Below are 14154 nucleotides of genomic sequence, written 5' to 3'. Positions count from 1 at the left end.
AATTGAATGCCTGTTTTCTATTTGCAACCTTCTGAGGTAAATATCAAAATAAACTTTTTCAACAAGCTAATCATACATTTGAAAATAAAATAACAATAATGAATTAATCAAACATTCAAGCCTTAAAAGTAGGAAAAGAAAGTGCATGAATAAATTGTTAATTATTCCTCAGTTTGCTACACTGATTTGCTTTAACAATGAATATGGAACAAGCAGTACTTATATAACTCAATAGCGCAAAATTCAACTTTCAAAAAACAAATGAAAGACATCAATGGTATATTAAATAACATTTAAATAAAACATTTAATGCCTCTTTTTTATTTGCAGCCTTGGTTGCAGAATGGTTGGAAAATCGGGAGCGTTGGCAAGTAGGAGAATTAGCGGCGAATGCGGTGTTACAGCAGCTCTGCCGCTGTATAATACCGGTGGGCCAGACCTAATGTTAATTTGATATTGCCTCAAGGGCCAAATGAAATTGCACGGCGGGCCAAATTTGGCCTGTGAGCCAGAGTTTGACACCCATGCTGTAAATAGAGAGAACGTTGATCACCACTGAAATTAAGAGGATTAGAAGGAATATATTCCAAACAAAGTAATACATTTACTTATATTTAAGAAAAGCTTCACCATTATAATAGTAACAAAAAATATCATTTTTGTTAAAATACTGTAAAACAACATTTTACATGTGTTTTATCCTGTGTTTTTTCCATATTAATGCAACACAATTTCTTCCTAAATCAATAATAGTTGATGGACAAACATATTCCAAGCTTTTTTTTTTTGTCTTTAAAAAAATATTTTTGTAATCAATTCTAAAATATCTAATATAATCTCCGCTTGTTACCTTGATTTATGATTGATAAGCATTTTTTCCATCAGTTTTTTAGTGTACAATATGAAATATAACAATTAAATGAAAACTGATATAAAGTGACAATTATACATTAACAGTGGGGCAAAAAAAGTATTTAGTCAGCCACCGATTGTGCAAGTTCTCCCACTTAAAATGATGACAGAGGTCTGTAATTTACATCATAGGTACACTTTAACTGTGAGAGACAGATTGTGACAAAAAATATCCATGAATTCACATTGTAGGAATTTTAAAGAATTTATTAGTAAATTATGGTGGAAAATAAGTATTTGGTCAGCCATTCAAAGCTCTCACTGATGGAAGGAGGTTTTGGCTCAAAATCTCACGATACATGGCCCCATTCATTCTTTCCTCAACACGGATCAATGGTCCTGTCCCCTTAGCAGAAAAACAGCCCCAAAGCATGATGTTTCCACCCCCATGCTTCACAGTAGGTATGGTGTTCTTGGGATGCAACTCAGTATTCTTCTTCCTCCAAACACGACGAGTTGAGTTTATACCAAAAAGTTCTATTTTGGTTACATCTGACCACATGACATTCTCCCAATCCTCTGCTGTATCATCCATGTAACCATTTTGGTATAAACTCAACTCGTCGTGTTTGGAGGAAGAAGAATACTGAGTTGCATCCCAAGAACACCATACCTACTGGTTTTATATTTGGCCCAGGATGAAAATGAATTATTACACCATGTATGCAATACTTCCCCGAAAAAATTGCACAGCTTCATTATTGTGATGAATTAATTGATTATCAATAAGGCTGTAACATAGCAAGAAAAGTGAAAAATCAACTTTAAATTATGTAGCCTTATTCCTTACTGGACTGGAAAAAATATCTCCAAATAATATTTTTGATATGCACGAACGGGAATAGCGGGAGAAAATGGATGGATGGATGGAATTGTACGTTGCTATTACCAGGATGTAGTGTGTGCATAATTGTATAAATATTTTTATATTTGTATAAATAAAAACCTTTCTCCCTTGCTTTATATGATTGCTACCTTACTTTACTATTTTACAGACTGTTTTACATTTACCTTATTTTATTTTCCGTATACCTTTTTTTCATATTTTTACCCATATTTTACATTTGCTGTTTTTACCTAGTTTTACCTGCTTTTTACCTTTGCTTACCATTTGTACCATCTTTTTTTACCTTCTTCTATCTTCTTGTACTATGATTACATCTTCTTACCTTACCCTTATTTACTCCTATTTTACCTTATTTTATTATTTTACCTACTTTTTACCTTCTAATTGCATTTATTTGTCTTTTATTTTCTTTATACTTCCTTTTTTTTACATTCTTCTTTTACCTGATTTTTAGTCCCTTTTATTATTTGTCCCTACTTTTTTTTACATGATTCTACCTTCTTTTACCTGATTTTTACTATGCTTACCCTTTTTAACCTTCTTTTTACTCTATTTATGTTTACTTTCTTTTTTCAACCCATTTTGACCTTGTTTTACCTGCTTCTTAACTTTCTTAACTATGTTTACATAACTTTTTTACCTTCTGCTACTTTTTACATGCCTTTTACCTTCTTTTTTTTAACCCTTTTTTAACCTTCTTCTACTTTCGTTTGCTTACTTTTTACTTTGTTTTATCCATGTTTACTGTTTACTTATTTTTTCCCTTCCTGCGCCTTTCTTTTACTTGCTTTTGAACTTCTACCTGTATTTACCTCAATATTTTTAACTTTATTTTATTCTGTTTATCTTTTTTTTTTACCTTCTTCTACTTGCTTTTTACCTTCTTATACCTTTGTTTACATGCTTTTGCCTGCATTTATTTAGTATGTGTTGGACTATTTCATCCATCCATCCATTTCTATCGCTTATTCCCTGTGCCCTGGTGCCTATCTCAGCTACAATTGGGCGGAAGGCGGGGTTTGCAAACTAATGCAAGTAAAAAAAAAAATGTTGCAAATAAATTGGATTGACAAATAAATCATTTTGAGTGCTAATGTAAATACAGTGATTTTGAATTATATGTGTCATACATGTATGTTACAAAATCATCCATCCATCCATCCATCCATCCATTTCCTACCGCCTGTCCCACTTAATTTAACTTGTAACTAAAAATGTGATAATTACTGTTATCAATTTTAAACTGCTGTTTGTATTAACGTTCCAAATCTAAATCATTAAAAAAAAACGTGATTGATTACGGCACTTTGACAAACTCACTTTGATGTTACTTTTTTCTGGAGAAGCAAGCTCGAGCACTAATCGCTGTTTCGCACATTGCACAAGACCGTGATGATAATAATAAGAATAACTGTGATAGAAGATGTTAATAAGGTGATGTCCTTACATGTATCAAATACACTATGTGTAAATAAGAGCATGAATGGTTGTTAATGTTGCTGCACTTTCTTTTAAGTGTTCATCTAGTCTAATAAGCTTCAGTGAAGAAGAATTTAAAGAGCTATCTCTTTTTAATTACCCTTTTAAATGCCAGTATTTTGCCCAAACATTTGAGCTGCATAAGTCTCAATCTTTTGGACGCTTTTATAACGCAGGAGCTGTCCCTTCGCCTCTAATGGGTCTGCACGAAAGACTTTTGTAATACAATGCTATCTTTAGGGATCTATCGGCATCTTTTAAAGGCACTAAAAAGCTCTCCTTGCTCTGCAGCTATGGCCCTCCTTGTATGGGGAAAACATTCGAAACTTATGGCCTGTGGTGAGACGGTTTAGTGGTAAAACAAATGACGGACGCCTTTATTTACACCGAACAAGGTCGACCAAAGCCCGGGTTTGAGGGTCATTTGTAGTTTGCAGGATTAGAAAATAAAACAAAGTCCTACACTAAATCCGACCAATCTAAATCCATGAACTGGTGAGGCCTGCTCAGATGAGAGATCAAATGTTTTCCGAGACAGACTCAACAGACGATTGAATGCTCCAGAATTTCTATAGTACAGGTGTCAAAATCAAGGCCCGACCACATCATTTTATGTGGTCCTCCACATTATTCCAAGTAGTGTGCCACATCATTTTATGTCATTTATGTGGCCCTCCACAGCCGTTGATATGGCCTGTCGAGTAATTTTTAGTGGTCGGCCACATACATGACCACATACGACGTCCGCCATGTCATTTCATGTTTGAAGACACTTACTTTGTTTGGTCTGGTACACAATTGTATGTGGTCCTCCAATCATTCATGCGGTTTGCCTCATTATTTCATGTGGCCCTCCCACGCCAGTATGGGGTCCGCAACATTATTTTATGTGGTCAGCCACGTTCTTTAATATAGCCTGCCACATTATTTAATTCGGCCCATCACAAGATGTGATGGGCCGTTTTAAATATCCGTCCATCCCTCTCCTTCTCTGCCGCTGAAACCCTGATCCATGCCTACATAACCTCCAGACTTGATTACTGCAACAGCATCGTCTACGGCTCATCTTGCAAAATTCTAATTAAACTCCATCCATTCATCCATTTTCTTCCGCTTATTCCCTTCAGGGTCGCGGGGGTGCTGGAGCCTATCTCAGCTCCAATACATTCAAAACTCGGCCGCCCGCTCGCTCACCCATGCCCGCTCCCGTGAGCACATCACCCCAGTCCTTCAGAAACTCCACTGGCTCCCCGTTCCTCAACGGATCCATTTGAAAATTCTCCTCCTCACCCACAAAGCCCTCCACAACCAGGCCCCCTGCTACCTCATCAACCTGCTTCACCGCCATACCCCTTCAGGCATCCTCCGGTCTTCTAATGCCAACGTCATCTCCCCACCTCTCAGAACCAAGCTCCGGACCTGGGGTGATAGAGCTTTCTCCATCGCTGCTCCCGCCCTTTGGAACTCTCTTCCAAAACACATCCGTGACTGCTCAGACCTTCCTACCTTCAAAAGCCTTCTCAAAACACACCTCTTCAGATCTGCTTTTAGCCTGTGATTAGTGTTCTGTGTCTTGTAATGTCCCGTCTTGTAAATGTCCAGTGTTTTTATGTATTTTACAATGTACTGCTTTTATATTTCCTGTATTTTATATTATTATTACTTTGAAATGTTTTATATTTTATTTTTTTATACTGTAAAGTGCCTTTGAGTACTCTGAAAAGCGCTATACCAAATAAAATGTATTATTATTATTATTAAAGGCCTACTGAAACCCACTACTACCGACCCCGCAGTCAGTTTATATATCAATGATGAAATCTTAACATTGCAACACATGCCAATACGGCCGGTTTAGTTTACTAAATTGCAATTGTAAATTTCCCGCGAAGTATCCTGTTGAAAACGTCCCGGAATGATGACGCGTATGATGACACGTGCGCGTGACGTCACCGGTTGTAGCGGACATGTTCTCCCAGCCCGATCCAAGCTATAAGTAGTCTGCTTTCATCGCATAATTACACAGTATTCTGGACATCTGTGTTGCTGAATCTTTTGCAATTTGTTCAATTAATAATGGAGACGTCAAAGAATAAAGATGTAGGTGGGAAGCGGTGTATTGCAGCTCCCTTTAGCAACACAAACACAGCCGGTGTTTCCTTGTTTACATCCCGAAGGTGAAGCTTTGCTATGGAACAGAGCGGTCAAGCGAACATGGTTCCCGACCACATGTCAACTGGCAGGTTTCGGTGAGAAAATTGTGCTAATAAGTCAGCTCTTACCGTAGACATGAGCGGAGCTTGGGTCCACCTGCAGCTGCGGACTATTACCTCCTCCCACCGGAGACACTGGCGGTCACCACACCCGTGGCCAGACCCCTCCGACTTTCAGGTACCATATAATCTCACTAAAACACTAGTAACACAATAAACAGATAAGGGATTTTCCAGAATTATCCTAGTAAATGTGTCTAATAACATCTGAATCGCTCCCACTGCCCTCGGCTTTTTTATTTTTTCTAGTCCTTCATTTTCACTATCCTCATCCACGAATCTTTCATCCTCGCTCAAATTAATGGGGAAATCGTTGCTTTCTCGGTCCGAATCGCTCTCGCTGCTGGTGGCTATGATTGTAAACAATGTGAGGATGTGAGGAGCTCTACAACCCGTGATGTCACGCGCACATCGTCTGCTACTTCCGGTAAAGGCAAGGCTTTTTTATTAACGACCAAAAGATGCAAACTTTATCGTCGATGTTCTCTACTAAATCCTTTCAGCAAAAATATGGCAATATCGTGAAATGATCAAGTACGACACATAGAATGGACCTGCTATCCCCGTTTAAATAAGAAAATCTAATTTCAGTAGGCCTTTAAGATGTATGTGGTCCGCCAAGTTTTTTTTCGCTAGTCCACCACATCATTTTACGTGGCCTGCCTTGCCATTTTGCGTAGTCCTCCACATCATTGAATGTGTGTTACGGCATTCTTCCTCTGGACACGCCCATGTGCGCTCTTCTTCAGCAGCAGCCACGCTCCGGCTGTTCTCAATCATCAATCAACACACCTGAGCCTGATGAGGACGCTCCACATTATTTAGACCAGCGTGTCCTGCGTTCCAGTGCCAGAACGTAGCCATCTGTATCGTACATATCCCTTTGTTCCTTGGATTCGAGCTGTGTCTCTTTTCCCCCAAACTTCCCATGGACCTCTTGCTGCTTACCTGGATCTCGACCTCTCCTTCCCTCATATTCTCACCCGCCCACGGACTTCCAAGCCAGCCTCACCCTCTTCGGACTTCCGCATCCCCCTCAACACGTACCTTCAACGCTTGCCAGTAACACTTTCCATTTAAACGCACATAGTCTTGCACCAAGTATTATGTTTAATTACACACGTCACTAAATCTTGAAAATAAATACACCAAAGGCTAAACTACTTATCTGCCTCAGTGCCGTTTTCTTCTCACCTGTATCCTTACAATATGGTCAGCTACATTTTTTTATGTGTCCTGCCACACCATTTAAAGTGGTCCGCCATGCTATTTACTGTATGATCATGTCCGCTACACTGTTTGATGCGGCCTGCCCCGTCATTTATGTGGTCTGCCACATTATTTTAAGTAGTCCACCCTATTATCTTATCAGGCCCACCACCCCAGCAGGGACAAGACATTGATCCAAAGTTGATTATACATGTCCTTTTAACACTGACTTAGAAACAACGTTGCAAATTAGTTGTATTTGTAAATCGAGACAACGTTGGTGTCTAATGTTGGATCCGTGGTTCGGAAATTACCAAATTGCAAAAGTCAAATCAACGTCACAACCTGACACAAAAATTCATTACATTTTGTCCACCAGCGACACTGAGATGATTATTCATGCGTAAGTTACGTCTCGTCTTGATTACTGTAACGTTTTCTCGGGCCTCCCGATATCTAGCATTAAAAGATTACAGTTGGTACAAAATGCGGCTGCTAGACTTGACAAGGACAAGAACGTTTGATTATATTATGCCTGTACTGGCTCACCTGCACTGGCTTCCTGTGCACTTAAGATGTGACTTTAAGGTTTCACTACTTATGTATAAAATATTAAACAGTCTAGCTCCATCCTATCTTGCCGATTGTATTGTCCCATATGTCCCGGCAAGAAATCTGCGTTCAAAGAACTCCGGCTTATTAGTGATTCCTAGAGCCCAAAAAAGTCTGCGGGCTATCGACCGTTTTCTATTCGGGCTCCAGTACTCTGGAATGCCCTCCCGGTAACAATTAGAGATGCTACCTCAGTAGAAGCATTTAAGTCCCATCTTAAAACTCATTTGTATACATTAGCCTTTAAATAGACTCCCTTTTATACCACTTTATCTGCCATCTCTTTTCTTCTCCACCTGTGTGGAGAGGTTATTAGGTCACCACAGAAGACGAGTGAGCTGTTCAAAATCGGGTCCTGGGGTGGACCACTCATCTGTGCATCAGTTGGGGACGTCTCTGCGCTGGTGACTTGTCTCCACTCAAGATGATCCCCTGCTGGCCCCACTATGGACTGGACTCTCACACTAAACTAAATCTATTCGACATCCATTGCACCCAGTGAGTTGAGTTTTTTTCTTGCCCTGATGTGGGATCTGAGCCGAGGATGTCGTTGTGGCTTGTGCAGCCCTTTGAGACACTCGTGATTAAGGGCTATACAAATAAACTTTAATTGAATTTGATTGACATAGAATCAACTCTGTCAATAAGAATGTTGTTTCAACGTTTTATTTGTGTTAGTTGCAAAATGGCCAAAAGTCAATGGTCAAATCAAAGTCTGAACCCCATGAATTGATTAACGTGGACCCCGACTTAAACAAGCTGAAAAACTTATTCGGGTTTTACCATTTAGTGGTCAATTGTACGGAATATGTACTGAACTGTGCTATCTACTAATAAAAGTATCAATCAATCAATGCGATGAGGTGGTGACTTGTCCAAGGTGTACCCCGCCTTCCGCCCGATTGTAGCTGAGATATGTGCCGGCGCCCCCCCAACCCCAAAAGGGAATAAGTGGTAAAAAATGGATGGATGGAAGTCTGAACCCAACATTGATTAAACATTGTCAAAAAGCATGTTGTTCCAACGTTAGGTCTGAGTTGCTTCACGTCAGGACCCAATTCAACAAGTCCTGAACGTCTTGTGCCTCCTGGCACGTCATTTAAGTGGTCCGCCATGTCATTTTATGTGCTCCGCTACATCATTTAAATGGCCTGTCAAATTTGCCAGAAAAATGTATTGCATGCATTTGCATATGTTCTACCCTTTAAATATTGTCTGATTATGCAGCAAGATTTGCACCTTTATTTGGTATTAAAAAATAAAAACTTCAATATCTGGTCGTAACCTTGACTTCTGTTTCAAAGTTATCGATTAATCTGAGTAAAAAATGACAATCAGGAGTTGCCAATGCATATTGTGTATCGAGGCTTATGTATTCACTGCCTCAATGCAAACAACTCTGACGCCCCTGCTCTGCATTATTGTGCCTTGATAATGAAAGGGTTGCTGACACGTGAGGCGTGTTTTGCTGCATGTTTTTCGGGAGACCAAATGACTTTTCTGCTGGCCTCCAGACTAAAGTTTTGTTTTCACAAAATCCATGCAAAAATCTTTGTTTACGTAAAGCAAAGATATGATGTAATTGGACTTCATCCTGCATGGTGCTAATTGAAGGCACAATGGGAGCTCCTACTCTCTTGTACTTGGCCGAAGTGTCTGGATTGTGTCAAGTCTCGGGATTTATCCAGAGGAATGTTGACGCGGAGAAAATGATGAATTCCAGACTTTATCTGGTCTGTGATGTCAGTACAGTGTTTGTCACTTTAAGTGCAATATTGTAATCAAAGTGAGACATTCGTTATACATAATTAGTATGGTTCTCACAGTGAGGTGGGGGTTTATGACAATTAATTACCCAACAAGCGTAAGGTAGATTTTCATTATTTAGCACCTCTATCTGACTTAGATAAGAAATCCGGGTCCTCGCAGCTTGTAGCAGATAAAGTGACCCCAGTATTTACATCTGGGACTTCTCACTTGCAGAAACATTATAAAAAACCGAGTGAGTGAGACAAATTAGAGTCAAGGGAAAAGGATCAGTAGCCAGACAAAAGAGGAAAAAGAGCATATTCCAGCCAAGATACTGAGCTTTGCAAACATTCCTCTAAGCCCGGGTCACATGACTCTTTTTCTCTGCACTCCGTTCCACCTTTCGGCCCGACTGCGTGCTCCGGAGAATGTGTTTTATGATAGACTCCCCCTGATAAAAGCCTGGAGATGCTGCTGCCTGTGGACAAGAGGACAGGAGTGGAGGGTGAGCCTTTGCAGACGTTTAGCATGATAGGCAAATAACAATGAAGCTTTAAGACTTAATGCTCCTTACAAATGATCATTTTGCTGCTCCTAGAACACTCTCTTAAAATGATTTTAAAAGAAAGGATCCAAGAGACCAATTCTACACATAATGCCAGGCTTATACTGTACATCAAGAAACAACATCATACAATAGATAATAATACACTTTGTTTATATATTGCTCTTTTATCAACAGGCTACAGAAAATATTATAACTGATAAAAAGGGGGAAAAAAACACCAAGCAGTTTAATGAGTCTAAAATTATTAAATTTTCCAATCAAAAATGTCATTTTTAATTTTCATACCTCGCATGTGCCTCACAATACGAAGGTCGTGAGTTCAATCCCGGGCACGAGATCTTTCTGTGTGGAGTTTGCATGTCCTCCCCGTGACTGCGTGGGTTCCCTCCGGGTACTCCGGCTTCCTCCCACCTCCAAAGACATGCACCTGGGGATAGGTTGATTGGCAACACTAAATTGGCCCTAAATTGGCTTCCTCCCACCTCCAAAGACATGCACCTGGGGATAGGTTGATTGGCAACACTAAATTGGCCCTAGTGTGTGAATGTGAGTGTGAATGTTGTCCGTCTATCTGTCCTATTGTAGCTGAGATAGGCACCAAAAGGGAATAAACGGGAGGAAATTGATGGATATATTTTAAACAGTCTTTGAAGCCTGAGGTGGCAAGGAACGACTCTTCTAAGTTGATAAACATGTGTCTCTATTAATGTTCCATCCATCCATTTTCTACCGCTTGTCCTTTTGGGGTCGCTGGAGCCGATCTCAGCTGCATTCGGGCGGTAGGCGGGGTACACCCTGGACAAGTCGCCACCTCATCACAGTCTCTATTAATGTTGTCGGGTATAATTTGTTTTAGTTTTTCACTTAGAAGTGGAGCTAGGTAATACAGACCGTTAAATGGTTATACCCAAAATATAGGCATTTAAAATGTATATTTGGATCAAGTTAAATGAGAAAAAATGGAAATAAAACCCCTGCAAATGAAATTTATACCTGAAATGTACAGTATAATATTTTCCAAAGGTTTTCAACAGGGATCCCCAGGGGGTCCACATAAGTAATGCAGCGGGGTAGTGTCATTTTTGGTTGATTGGACTTAAAAATTAAATGATTCTTTATATTCCCTGGGCAATTTTTCCACAAATGTAAATGTCTTTAAAACACATTTAAATTGATCCAACACAATAGTTTACAAATTGCAGTGGCATGGCAACCCTACTCATTGTACCTTGCAGGATAAGAATAACATGAACAAATAATATTCCATTAATGTTACGACAGGGTGTACACCGCTTTCCACTGGAATGCAGCTGTGATAGGTTCCAGCACCCCCTGCGACCCCAAGAGGGACATGTGGTAGGAAATGGATGGATGGATATTCATGTTAGCGTTTAAGACTGTTTAATTAGAACTCTAATTACTAGCTAGTTATTAGGGGCACTAGCTGCCAGTTAGGAATTAACACACTAGTTGCTAACCAGTAGAGGTGCAATACTGCATTATTTAAATATTTTAGTATTAGACAAGGTAACTTTTTGACCAGTTTAAATTAAAAAACACCATTTTATACAGGTGATTGCGATCCATCTCTCCATCAGTTTGGGAGTCTTTGGTCTGGAAAACATTGAAGACCCCTGGTATATTCAGTAGGAAAAAATTATAATAAAATAATTTACTAAAATAACTGATCACATAAGATATAGACATACAGTGGAGCAAAAAAGTATTGAGTCAGTCACCAATTGTGCAAGGTCTCCTACTTATGAGGCCTGTAAATTTCATCATAGATACAGTATTCCTCAACTATTAGACAAAATGAGGGAAAAACAATACAGAAAATCACATTTTTAACTGATCACACTGATTTTTTAAGTATGTATTTGCAAATTATGGTGAAAAAAGGATTTGGCCAATAATAAAAGTTAATTTCAATACTTTATATACCCTTTGTTGGCAATGATGATCGTCATGCTGAAAGACCCACCCACATTTCATCTTCAATGCCCTTGATGATGGGAGGTTTTCTCTTAAAATCTCTTGATACATGGCCCCATTCATGCTTTCCTTTACACGGATCAGTCGTCCGGGTACCTTTCCAGAAAAACAGCCCCAACACGTGTCTCCACCTCCACGCTTCACAGTGAGTACAGTGTGGCAAAAAAGTATTTAGTCAGCCACCGATTGTGCAAGTTCTCCCACTTAAAATGATGACAGAGGTCTGTAATTTTCATCATAGGTACACTTCAACTGTGGGAGACAGAATGTGGAAAAAAAATCCAGGAATTCACATTGTAGGAATTTTAAACAAGTATTTGGTCACTTCAAACATGGAAGATCTCTGGCTCTCACAGACCAGTAACTTTTTATTTAAGAAGCTCTTCTGTCCTCCACTCGTTACCTGTATTAATGGCACTTTTTTGAACTTGTAATCTGTATAAAAGACACCTGTCCACAGCCTCAAACAGTCAGACTCCAAACTCCACTATGGCCTAGGCCAAAGAGCTATCGAAGAACACCAGGAAAATAATTGTAGACCTGCACCAGACTGGGAAGAGTGAATTTACAATAAGCAAGCAGCTTGGTGTGAAAAAATCAACTGTGGGAGCAACGATCAGAAAATGGAAGACGTACAAGACCACTGATAATCTCCCTCGATCTGGGGCTCCACGCAAGATCTCATCCCGTGTGGTCAAAATGATCATGGGAACGGTGAGCAAAAATCCCACAACCACACGGAGGGACCTGATGAATGACCTGCAGAGAGCTGGGACCAAAGTAACAAAGGTTACCCTCAGTAACACACTACGCCGACAGGGAATCAAATCCTGCAGTGCCAGACGTGCCCCCCTGCTTAAGCCAATGCATGTCCAGGCCCGTCTGAAGTTTGCCAGAGAGCACATCGATGATACAGCAGAGGATTGGGAGGATGTCCTGTGGTCAGATGAAACCAAAATAGAACTTTTTGGTGTAAACTCAACTCGCCGTGTTTGGAGGAAGAAGAATACTGAGTTGCATCCCAAGAACACCATACCTACTGTGAAGCATGGGGGTGGAAACATAATGTTTTGGGGCTGTTTTTCCTGCTAAGGGGACAGGACGATTGATCCGTGTTAAGGAAAGAATGAATGGGGCCATGTATCGTGAGATTTTGAGCCAAAACCTACTTCCATCAGTGAGAGCTTTGAATGGTTGACCAAATACTTATTTTTCACCATAATTTACAAATCAATTCTTTAAAATTCCTACAATGTGAATTCCTAGATTTTTTTTAACATTCTGTCTCTCACAGTTGAAGTGTACCTATGATGAAAATTACAGACCTCTGTCATCATTTTAAGTGGGAGAACTTGCAATATCGGTGGCTGACTAAATACTTTTTTCCCCACTGTATGGTGTTCTTTGGATGCAGCTAAGCATTCTTTCTCTTCCAAACGCAACAGGTTGAGTTTTTACCAAAAAGTTCCATTTTGGTTTAATCTGATCGTATGCCATTCTCCCAATACCATTCTGGATCATCCAAATGCTCTTTAGACATCTGGCACTGCAAGATTTGAGTCCCTTGCAGCGTAGTGTTACTGATGGTAACCTTTGTTACTTTTGTCCCAGCTCTCTGCAGGTCATTCATTAGGTCCCCCCCATGTGATTCTGGCATTTTTGTTCACTTTTCTTGTGATCATTTGTGTGGTCTTGTATGTCTTCCATTTTGTAATCATTGCTCCCAAAGTTGATTTCTTCACACCAAGCTGCGTACCTATTGCAGATTCTGGTTATGTTGGGTTGCTATCAGCATACTTCAGTCATCAACAATTATATCATCTGAGAAATGTCACATTGTAACAGTTGCAGTCTTACTTCGTAGGATATGTACAGCGAGTGGTGAACATAGTGAGCTCAGAAAGCATAAGAACAAGTATATACATTTGATTATTTACAATCCGGGGAGGTGGGATGTGGTGGGGAGAGGGGGTTAGACTAGGGTTGTAGCTGCCTGGAGGTGCTCTTTTAGTGAGGTTTTGAAGGAGTATAGAGATGCATATATATATATATATATATATATATATATATAATTGACCCATCCCATAGAATTATAAAGCAAATACTCAATTTTATGTTCAATTCTTGTTGTTTTTTTCCAACTGCAAAAACAGTGGCATTATACAGACATATAGAAACAATTGGTTATGTTTCAGGCTGAAGTCCTTCTTGAAGATTGACTATGATGGATTAAATTATCATTTTATAGGAAGTTGACATTCTTTGGCATTTGTGAGGACAATGAAAGGACTTTTAAATGATTAATGTGTTGGACCAGAGCATGAGAACAGACCTTAGTAAAAGGCAAACCCCAAATATTCACCAAGCGTCAGTGAATCATGCTGACTACAGCTGAATATTGCCTAGCAACCAAGTGACTCATCCTCCACAAGCTCCCAGTGTTGATATTACAGTAATACACTACGCTGACCTCGGCACTGCAGGGTCATCGTAGTTCACATGAGCGTCGA

Source organism: Nerophis ophidion, linkage group LG02 (genome assembly GCF_033978795.1).
Source record: "Nerophis ophidion isolate RoL-2023_Sa linkage group LG02, RoL_Noph_v1.0, whole genome shotgun sequence".
NCBI lineage: Eukaryota > Metazoa > Chordata > Actinopteri > Syngnathiformes > Syngnathidae > Nerophis > Nerophis ophidion.
Note: the sequence above shows the minus strand (reverse complement) of the source record.